Below are 12,310 nucleotides of genomic sequence, written 5' to 3'. Positions count from 1 at the left end.
AAGCTAGGACGCGGTGGAATCGCGCGGATGAAGCGGACGGCTGGGAGTTGATGTGGCTGGAACTCGGGAGAGGCAGACACGGAAGCTGGTTCGGACGCGGAGGATCGCAGATGCTGAGATGCGTGGGAGAACTCCAGGATTGGGCTGATTTAATGAGCCAAATCAAATTGGGTTCGACCCAAATTGATTTGGGTTCATGATTGGGTCAATTTGATTAAACCAAGGATTGTGTGGATTTTAAAGACCACATATTGTCGTAGGATGAATATGACTTAAGTCGTGTTCACACTATGCAGACTTTAAAGTACACATGGTGTCATAGGATGCATGCTCCCAAATCAATTAATTCTCTAAATGAGATTAGGAATCCTAATGTGATTAGAAAATTAATCAATTGATTAAGTGGACACATTTCATGCATATATGAGCACAAGGATTGGACACTTGGCATTAATCCAAGGATGGGTTATAGTTCCATACTCCTAATAAGATTAGGAGAAGTCCTAAACCCAATCTATAAAAGGGTAGCAAGGGAGACATTATGAATGAATTCTCTCCTCTTCCTCTCCACACCTCCCTTTCTCTTTTCTTCTCCCTTCCCACGGCAGCAAGAGGCTTCCCCTCTTCTTCCCACGGTAGTAAGGGAGATCAAGTTCATCTTCTTCCAAGTGTTGGAAAGAAAGAAAGAAGAAGAACCTAGGAAGAGATCAATTCGCCCAAGGAAAGAAGGAGATCTTTCCTCCACGCCCAAGTCCATTCTTCCTCCTTCTCCACGGCAGCAAGGGGGTCCTCTGCATCCTCTTCTTCCACGGCATCAAGGCAAGGAAGATCCACGTGCAAAGGTTCCTCCTTCCTCTTCCTCCGTTGCGAGTAAGATCAAAGAAGAAAGGGTTCTTCTTCAAGGAGGTATGTTGCAGATTTCTTCCAATCTATTTGATAGTCATAAGAGGTCTTTGCAAGGAGCTAGCACTCCGGTAAGACCCTACCTCAGATGATTAGATCCTCATGTGGATACCTATAGAGGCCGGACACATGTGTGGCTTAACCAGGAACCTAGAAAGATCATCGGGCTGCAGTGTTTTACACCTGCAGAATTTTTGAAGATGAGATCTTCAAATTTATATCTTCTGATTTTTGTTTCAGTTTTATAAATCTTAATCAACCCTCCTCAGATCCTAATCTTCCCTCCCTAATGAGTTCAAAGATCTTCTGGATTTGGATCCAGAAAAATTTTTGAATTCTACGATCCGAGGCGCGTTCATACGATGAACGACGTTCCGTTCGAATTCCACTGCAAACGTCGCATCGAACAGGGCGTAACTCATCAAATACAATTTTTGCTTAGGATAATTTGTCAATCAAATTGACCAAATTACCCCTTAATGATTCTTAATCATCAATCAGCCATTTGATCAACCTAGAAACTTCTATGCGTGTGACCCCATAGGTTCGAACCTAAGCCGATAGTACAAGAACAACTTCTTGTACTAATCGAAATGACCATCTAGCAATGGTACCCGACGTCCGAATAGCCCAAATGATTGCAAAGCAACATTCAAGAACCCTTGGACTATGGTGTTAGATGTATGCCCTAGAAGCCAATCTGGCTGACACATTATTAATTCTAGGGATATAATTTTGTACTTGACTATTTATTATTGAATAAATAAAAGGCATCTTTTCATTCATATTATTTATATATCTATGAATCGTCCAAGAAATTAATAAGATGATGATACATATTCTCAAGAGTTGAGAATTTGAGCCATGTATCATTGGTGATTAATTTCTAAATGCTCCTGATCAATGGATCATCACGAGGACGGTGATCGATCCGATCAGTGCACAGATCACTTTCCTTCTGGATGGACGAGACTTGAGTCCACAGTGTAGGGACACTGAAGTGATAGTGCAGGTGCTTGTTAGAGAACAAGGGTACTGAGCGTGACCAAGACAAGAAGTCACTTGGATGTCTATCCATTCGTCAGTGACTTGCTTGATGTTGCAGTAGTATGACTGGTCCTTTGACCTGCGATGCTTCAGCTACTCACAGTGAGGTTATTGTAGTTTGACTACACGTATACATGGTCTCTAGTCATATGGGTCCTTGTAGTGTAGATTGGCTGCAGTAAGTTCACTGTAGGAGTAGGGTATGCACTTACATGGAATCTATCGATCTTGATAGAAGAGGAGTGATCCTATGTGATTTGTTAGACTGAGTTCTAAGACCTTGGCCAGGGCAGTAATATAAAGTGGGGAAAGAGTTTTCCACTATCGAACTCGAGTCGAATAAATCTTGACATATGACAGATGAAGGGGTTTGACGAGTTATCCATGACCTCCGTCCTGTAGGGATCCATGATAGTAGGACTGTATCACACGATAACTGCACCTAGAGGTTCATCATTCTATTCTACTGGGTAGCCACTACATGCTGCTAGGTGTCACTGGTGGATGGTGGGACTCACAGGGATTATCTCGATGATCGATAAACCCTAATGAGTAGAGTTGGAATCGTTCCAATCCATTGAAAGGAGTTTTCAATGATATTGTGATAGAGATCATAATATATCTCACTACCAGTCAGAGTAGAACCTATGGGGTCACACACATTAGAAGTATTGACCGATCCGATGGTTGAATCGTGATTAGAAATCACAAGTAATCAATTCGATTGATATTCAGTTGAAGAAGGAACAAAGGGAATTAATTAATTGGACTTGAAACAAGAGTCCTACTTCGAGTAGGATTCCTAGAGTCCTAATTGGATTAGGACTGGGAATCCTAGTTGGAGTAGGACTGGGATTCCTACTTGGAGTAGGATTCCTACAATCCTAATTAGATTAGGAGTTTTGAATTAAAATTGGATTCCTACTTGGAGTAGGATTCCTAGAGTCCTAATCAGATTAGGACTTCGGATTCAAATAGAGTCCTAATTGGATTAGGACTAAAATTAAATATGTCCTAATTTGGATTAGGATTTCTTAAGTTACAATTAATTATTAATCTAATGAATCAATAAGACTCCTAATTGGATTAGGATTGAAGAGTTCAATTGAGTCAAAATTGATTTAAGTTCTAATTGGATTAGGACTTACCTAGATTGGATCCAAATTGGTTCACCCTTGGGCTAAGCCTAATTGGATTAGGGCTTGACCACATTAGGGCATCCAAAACCTTACTTAATGAGGATTAGGGCAACACAAGAGGAGGGGCTCACGCCCTTCCCCTTTTCTCCTCCTTGGTGCGGCATGAAGAGAGGGGCCGGCGCCCCTCTTATGGAAGAGTGTCAAAGGGCTCCTAACTTGTAGGAGCCCTAGATGCTATTTAAGAGGAGGCCTTGGGGGCTGACCGAATGTGAGTGAATCCCTCTTCTCCTCAGCCATGGCCTCCTCCTCCTTCTCCTTGGTTTTCAGCCGCAAGCAAGGGAAGCAAAAGACAAGGTGTTGGCGGTCCCCTTCTTCCTCCTCCTTGGTTCCAACGCAGGAAAAAGGAAGTGGGCTGCAGGGGCTTCGTTCCTCTTCTTTTCTTCATCCTTCTTCTTCGTCCTCTCAAGCATATTCAAGAGTTGAAAGAAAGAGAGGAGATCAGCCATCAAAAGTGATCTCTGCAAGGGAGCTAGCACCCCGAGGAGATAGAAAGCTTGGATCGGTTCTCTGCTTCGTGTGGATACCCGTAGAGGTCGGGCACTTGAACGGCTTCAAGCGAACCTTCATCCAAAACCACGAACTTCAGTTTGCGGTGATCATCTACCCGCACAAGGTGAAGATCTGATCTTCCAAAAATTTTAAAAATTTTTAATCCTTATCTATCTACGAACGGTTTTTGAACAACGTTCATGCAATGAACGGTTGATCCCGCGCATGCCTCTTCCGCTGCATCTGAATTTTTTAAAAATTTCAGCGGCATGATCGGGGTTCCTAACATATAGTTACCATGTAATTCATCCCTATGACTCTAAATGCTCAGGACGACTTCAGAGTTCACTGTCAACTCTGTAATAAGTACATCCTATATGTGATCAACTTTAGAAATCCTGTGACTCGTCACACGGATTATCCTGGCCAAGGTTTTGCTAAATTGAACACAAAACACTATCTCCTGTTTCCAAGAGGGGTGAATTCCATCTGGACTCACACACCACTTCGCAAGTACTTGACTGCACCCAGTAACCTTCCGTCACTGAATTAGAAACTCAGATAGTCCGGTACTAAAGTACAGTAGTTGCTTGCTGGTCACCGTGGTGATCTCAGATCGGAGGGACACATATATCCATATCCACTTGGAACATCTCTTGACAGTAGAGCATTCCGAAATTGATCACGTTCAGTGAAATGTATCTCTACACTTCACTTGTGTGACATATCAGTGTCTCCACACTCCTTAGTTAAGAGGACAACCAACATATATGTTACACAACGATCTAATCTCGATTATGTTGTCGTCCTAGGTAACAGCATATCATTTGGTCGCGAACAGGTTTAAGGACTCGAAGATAAATCCTTCTTTAACATAAAATAAGTCCTAAGGACTTCATCATATAAGAGTTCATTTGAAGATGTTCAATAAAATGATGAATAATGCCAAATAACACTTTATTAATTTGTCAATTTATTTACAAAATTCTATCATCAATATGCTGACGATTGACTTTTAGGATACAATTCCCAACAACTTCCACTTAACCTAAAGCCAATCGGCACAGTATCTAATACCCATCTTCGACTTGTATTCGTTGAACTGTTTGATGCCGAGGACTTTGGTAAATGGGTCAGCCAGATTTTCCTTCGAGGTACTCTGCCTCGCACACTGAGTCAGCACCACCTTTCAGGGTATATAACCCGACACACTCTTGCTATCATCTCGATCCGATTGAAAACTGGAATCAGTGTATCCTACTAGTTTCAAGTCAGTATCACCGTAGACAAGCTACTGGTCCTTAGTATTTCTCAAATACTTAAGAATGGTTTTTACAACCTTCCAGTGGTTGCTACCTGTATCAGACTGGTATCTACTCACTACCCCTAGTGAATATGCCATGTCTGGTCTAGTGCATGTCATGTCGTACATTATAGATCCCACTGTCGAAGCATATGAAAATTCTATCCATACTCTCTCTTTCTTGAGAAGTTGTCGGACAATCCTTCTTAGAGAGGTTAATTCCATGGCCCATTAGAAGATAGCCTTTCTTGGAATTAATCATGCTGAACCTCTTCAGTATAGTATCAATGTACGTAGATTGGGATAATCCAAGCAATCTTTTAGATCTATCTCTATAGATCTTCATCCCAAGGATGTAAGATGTTTCATCCAAATCTTTCATGGCAAATTGAAATGATAACCAGACATTTATTCCTTATAATGCAGGGACATCATTCTCAATTAATAGAATATCATCCATATACAAAACTAGAAATATAATTACTGAACCATTGACCCATTTATAAATGCAGGGTTCTTCTTCATTCCTAATGAAGCCATATGTTTTGATTACCTTATCAAAACGTATATTCCAACTCCGTGAAGCTTGCTTTAATCCATAAATGGATTTTTGAAGCTTGCAAACTTTAGACTCATCTACAGATGTAAAACCTTCAGGTTGCATCATATAAACTTTCTCATTTAGAAAGACGGTTTTAACATCCATCTGCCAGATCTCATAATCTAAATGTGCTGCTATCGCAAGCATAATCCGAATGAACTTGAGCATTGCCACAGGAGAAAATATCTCATCATAGTCAATACCATAATGCTAACGATATCCCTTGGCAACCAGACAGGCTTTATAGGTTTCCACCTTTCTGTCTGCACCTCGTTTTCTTTTGAAAATCCACTTACACCCTATGGGTTTAATTCCTTCTGGTGGGTCAACTAATGTCCATGCATCATTGACCTTCATTGATTCCATTTCGGATTGCATAGCTCCAAGCCATTTATCAGAGTCATACCTCTGCATTGCATCCATATAGGTAATCAGATCCTCATCGTTTTCATCAAGTTCGACAGGATCCCCGTCCCGGATCAAAAAATCATAGTATCTGTCCGGCTGACGTGGTACTCTACCTGATCACCTTAATGGTGCATCTAAGATGGGTTCGGGATCTGATCTAATCAAATCTGACTCAATAGGTTTAGTGGATGGTGTTGGGTCTTCTATATGTTGAACTTTCCTAAGTTCTACATTAGAGCTTCTACTTCCTTCTCCAAGAAATTCCTTCTCCAAGAAAATAGCTCTATTGCTTACGAACAACTTTTGTTCTTCAGCAAGGTAAAAATAATATCCTTTAGTTTCTTTAAGGTAACCGACAAAAAAATATTTGTCAGACTTGGCTTCAAGTTTGTCTACTTTCAAACGTTTGACATAAGCTGGACACCCCCAAACCCTAAGGTGAGAAAGCACCGGTTTCTGTTCTGTCCACTTTGACGCGTTCGCAAAAATATTTTCGCGAAACTAATCTCCCAAGTATAGGAGAATCGTACTAGTAAAATCTCGGGAGTCTAAGGTCGAATCCTCAGGGAACGTTCTATGGATTATTAGCGTAATTTTTAGATGTAATTTCCAGTTGATTTTCAGAAATTAAAAACAAAGAATGATATGCAACTAAACAAAGTTCAATGAAATAGATAAATGGTAGGGATCTGGAATTTTCCTTGATAATATTGCATCCAAGAAATAAACTCTAAGGTTCTTGATTAAAGATTAATGGTAGGATAGATCTAATCATGGTATATGTTTCATGAACATATGAACTCAATTTCTAAGCATTCATCGTGCTTTCTACGTCTACAACAAATCAAATACTAAAGCAATCCATATATCAATAATCATAATCCATTAAAGAGCTATCTACGAAATAACAATGCATGGATCAAGAATATATCAGTAAATATAAGTCATTCAAAGCAAAAGTTTAGAGTTTACTTCAAAGAGCAATACATCAAAGGTTCCTCCATCACCCTCCCTAAGAAATTAGCCCTCCATAAAAGACATTAGCCACTTTTCTCTTTTTTTTTCTTTTTCTTTTCGGAAACAGGGCATCCCCTGTTTCCCTTTTCTTTTTTTTTGAATAACAGGGGCTCCTCTGTTTTTTTGAATGAACTATTCCCCCCTTCAGCCGAGGGAGAAACCTTCTATATCCCCCCCGATGGATCCCTAATCCAGTTGCGAGATATCCGGACGCGGAATCATAGGAGCTGGATCACGGAACCTGGGATTTGGATGATACGCACGGAACGATCGCAGGCGTTGGGCGCGGGAGATTCGGGATGATTCGACGGACGGGATCATGGAAGAATGCTTCGCGGATGGCCGGGATGCTTCGCGGGAGGTTGCGGACGTTGGCTCATGGACGAGGAGAAGATCTGGGGATGCTTGAAGGAAGCTGGGATGCGGTGGAATCGCGCGGATGAAGCGGACGGCTGGGAGCTGATGTGGCTGGAACTCGGGAGAGGAAGACATGGAAGCTGGTTCGGACGTGAAGGATCGCAGATGCTGAGATGCGTGGGAGAACTCTAGGAACGGCGGAAGCTGCGGATGCGGGGAAGATGAGATTTGGAAGGTGGATCACTGGATTCGGATGCTTCGTGGACGCGGCAGATGATACGGTGGTGACGGCTGGGATGTATGCTCTGGCTTGCGGGAGAAGCGGAAGGAAGCTGAGATCTGGGACTCGGAAGCGAGCTGATGATGGGAGATTCACATACGGACGGCTGAAGGAGCTGATAGCATGGCCTTGGATGCTTTGGATCACTCACGGGAGAAGAGGATGGGCTGCACGTGGGCTCCATCGGGCTGAGATGCACGGGCTGCTGGGAATTTGTTGCAGTGAACTGGATGGCTGAACTTAGACTCCTTCTATTGTGCAACTGGGGTTGAAACCTGCAGTTGGCTAGTCACCTGCGGTGATGTTTGGACCCAATGCGCATCTTAGCTTTTATTTATAATCACCTGCACCCCACAAAAATATAATATTAATGCAGCACTTTTATCATTATTTGTTAGCAATAATACTAATTTAAGTGATGTGTAGATCGCACTTTTGTGCTCTCATCACACCCCCCAACTAGCTTATTGCTAGTCTCTAGCAATTCAGAGTAAACGACAACATGAGAGTACAAAAAGTGTTGGTTGGTCCTTTGATGTTTTATTAGAACTAATTGCATAAAATTAAGATAAGTACTCACTTTCGTAGGAATCACGATTGCACTTAGCACGTGCAACAAGCCGTTAAACCCCTAGGTTACCCTAGTGGACGAGTGTTATCTCGTGAGGGTTTTCAGGGATGTTACCCACATACATCATGAATTATATGACCTGAGATTCTAATAAAGATATGAAATAAATCTTAAGCTAATACACATGTAATTAATTGATATATATTTTCAAGCATGGCAACTGTCAAAGCAAGAAAATATAAAAGTGTAGTGTGCATCAAATCACATGACTTTCTCAGAGTACTAATACCTCCACTATAATAGGGCACCGCCTGAGTTTTAGGTGCACTACTCAAGTTCACAAGTGTTTTCTACAATTTGTTAGAACCTGATCCATCGAATTTTCAGAATATCACATGTTGTCTAAATTTGTCAAGAATGGTTCGCATGTAAAGAAAAAGCTATCAATCCCAACTAAACAACCCAGGTACACGGAGGTCCAATACAATGGAGTCAAACCAGCCATTACCACATGTCACTAGGTTCAGCCTAACCAACTCATTCATGCTTATTTTTATTTCTTTCTTTTTTTTTTGTCAATACACATGACAACTATAGCTATCCAACCCCATTAGGCTCTAGTAAGGTCCATGTAGCGAGCTTTCAGTCAATGACCCCCGATCTAATTGGCTCAAGACATTAGGTGAAACACCCCTCGGACTTAATTACTCGAACCAGACTACGCCACGAGGCCAGACTTGTCATCATAAGGAATTTTTATTTATTTATTTATTTATTTTTTAATAATAATATTGCAAGAAAAGAGAAGGTAAACTAAACCATACAGATATTTTTAGTATATACGTGACTGCATCGTGACTATAGGTCAACCAAGGTCGGATCATAAGGCACCTAAGTAATCTAGCTGGGATATTCAACCTCTATCTTTATGTGAAGACCAAATCATGAACCTTATGGTACAAACAAGGATACTCGTACTTCTTTTACGGATAAGGCTAACAAAAATGCAGTTAACAAATGTGAACTCCTGAGGCTTTCCTATTGTCATTAAGTACACGTGTGGGGATCTAATAATAGATCTCTGATCAGTCATAGTATGCATGTGTTCCTTGACTTAATAGTTGCACAAACTCAATATGAAAATACATGTGTATTTGCTCAGAAAAGAAAGTAATAGAATAAATCAAATGCAAAAACAAGTTTTTTTTTTTAAATTTTTTTTTTTGTTTTTACTTCATTACGATATAATTTGAACATTTCAAATGATTCAGATTTATGTCTCATTAAATAGATATAACCATACCTCGAAAAGTCGTCTGTGAACGTAATAAAATATGAATATTCACCTCTAGTATTTGTGCTATTGGCCCACATACATCAGAATGTACAAGGGTTAATAAGTCACTAGCTCGTTTACCTTTTCCGATAAAAGATGATTTGGTCATCTTACTAAGAAGACATGACTCGCAGGTTGTCAATGATTCACAATCATTAACATTGAGGATTCCCTCTTTACTTAACCTGTTCATCCTGTTCTTGTTAATATAACCTAGCCTATGATGCCAAAGGTAGACATCTGTGACATTATCTATTCTAGGGTGCTTACTTGACTTGTGCATTACATTAATAGGCTATGACAATATATAAATTCCATTGCTCAAATGTCTATGCATTACAGTAATACCATTCATAATGCTATCACAATAATCTCTTTTTATTGAAATCTCATAACCATTCATGGCCAAAAGGCCTACAGAAATTATGTTCAATAAAAAAATCTTGGACAAAAGTGACAGTCACTTAAGATAATTTCTTGAGAATTGAATACAAGTTTCAGACTTCCTAAAGCTAGAACTGGAACTGATCTTCCATCTCCAACGTTCAGGAATCTTTCACTTTCTCCAAATTTCTCACTGACTTGCAATCCCTGCAACGAATTGCAAATATTAAAGGGACCACCGGTATCCAATACTGTTGCCCAAGAAGACAACCCAATAGGGGGGGTGAATTGGGTTTAGATTAATTCTCGACCAATTAAAAACTATGATTAGTAATTAACCAAATCTATTGCAAGCAAACTAGTTAAGTTACTAGATGAAGTGAATGAAGAGAGAGAGAGAACAGCAGCCAATACAAACACAAACCAATTTATAGTGGTTCGGAGCTAACCCTTGCTCCTACGTCCACTCCCCAAGCTTCACTTGGGAGTTCACTATAATCCCTTGGATTACAGCCGGTTGTTTTATAAGTTCACAATCCAACTTGTTGTTTTCGCGAGATCACAACGAACTCGGTCGATTTTCACAGGCTCACTGACTAGAACCACCCGATTGTTTTTCCGGGATCACAATCGAACGCTTACACCGTTGGTTTTAACTTTGGCTCACCAACAAACCTTACAACCCTTGATTCAATCCCCTGATTGAATCAAGTAAGAAAACAGTTTGGGAAAAGTTACAAGGAAAGCTTCTTTATAAGCAAATATTAATCAATATGAATAGAGTAGAGTTAGAAGCCCTCAAACAGATTTTGGAAGAGGAAGAAGGGGCTTCTCAAACTCTGAGTCTCCTCTTTGAGTGCACTTGAGATCTGATGTCAGAGGAAGAGCCTTGAATGCAGAGGGAAGACTTCTAGGAATGTATTGAATGCATTTCTTCCTTCTTTTATTTGTCTTTTCTCTCAATAGACTCTTGGTAGATGGAAAACACTTAATGCACAGATGGAGTAACTCTCTTGATATCTACTACTGTTCAATCTGGTTATTTAAATAGTCCCACTTGAAAAATAGCCGTTAGACACTGATTTGTGGCCGTTCTGCACAGTCTGCACCTCCTGACAATGTATCCGTTGGGGTCGGAGTCAACTCGCTCGATCTGGAGTCGACTCGGCTGTTGCTGGAGTCGACTCATGCTTTACTGGAGACGACTCTTCCACTATTCAGGATTTGAATTAAAGTGCTGTTCTGTCCTGGAGTCGACTCGGGCCAAACCTGGAGTCGACTCGCCAAGATCTGGAGATGACTTGGCGTGTTGGAGACGACTCGTTCTCAGAATTTTAGAGATCTATTTTTCTGCATTTCTTTCTCGAGTCAACTCGGATCATCTTGGAGTCGACTCGGCTCTCAGAGCCCGAAAACTGATCCTCTATCTTTCGAGTTGAACTGCTTCGAAGTCGACTCGGATTATCTTGGAGTCGACTCGGCTCTCAGAGCCCAAAAACTGATCCTCTGTCTTTCGAGTTGAACTGCCTCGGAGTCGACTCGTACTTTGTTGGGGTCGACTCGACTGACTTGGGGTCGACTCTCGTATTCTCGGAGTCGACTCGTTCACAAAGTCACTTTGTTTGATTTTCTGCCTTTCAGTCCGCTTTCCTCTAAGAGTCGACTCTTGAATGTTTAGGAGTCGACTCGCCAAACGTTGGAGTCAACTCGAATCCTTCTGGAGTCGACTCGGTAACAGGGTCTAGAAAATACTTCTCTATCTTTCTGTCTGTTACTCCTTGGAGTCGACTCGAAACTGTCGGAAGTCGACTCGGCAAGCATCGGAGTCGACTCGAAATCGTCGGAGTCGACTCGGTGACGGGGTCTGAAATTCATCTTTCTGTCCTTCTGTCTGTTCTCAGTCGGAGTCGACTCGTAGTGTACTAGAGTCGACTCGAGCTTGTGCCAGAACCTCTGAAATACTTGGAGTCGACTCGCAAGCTTCCGGAGTCGACTCGAGCTTCAGACTTTGGCTTAATTGTGTTCAACACTTAGCCAAATAATCTTGAACAAAAGCTCGATGCTCTTAAAGATAAATTCACATATATTTGCCTAAAACACTAGATTGAATTCATTAGTATAACATGAAATATACTCAAATGCTCTGAGCTCATCAAAATCAAATGGGGGTATAACCAATTACTCCACAATCTCCCTCTTTTTGATGATGACAAAATATTGAGTATTTGTAAAGTGAATTGCTCAACCAAAAGGTGATTTATAGTAAAGTTTTGAAATGAATTCAAATGTCTAGTCATTTAATTTATCCATAATTGAAAGGTATGAGTCAGTAAATCCTGAAATTAGAGCTCCCCCTTTCATTTGGAATTATATAAGCCTTCATATCATGCAATCAATTGTTTGGCTTATATGTGT

This window comes from Phoenix dactylifera, chromosome 11, assembly GCF_009389715.1.
Source record: "Phoenix dactylifera cultivar Barhee BC4 chromosome 11, palm_55x_up_171113_PBpolish2nd_filt_p, whole genome shotgun sequence".
Taxonomy (NCBI): domain Eukaryota; kingdom Viridiplantae; phylum Streptophyta; class Magnoliopsida; order Arecales; family Arecaceae; genus Phoenix; species Phoenix dactylifera.
This window is presented reverse-complemented; position numbering follows the sequence as displayed.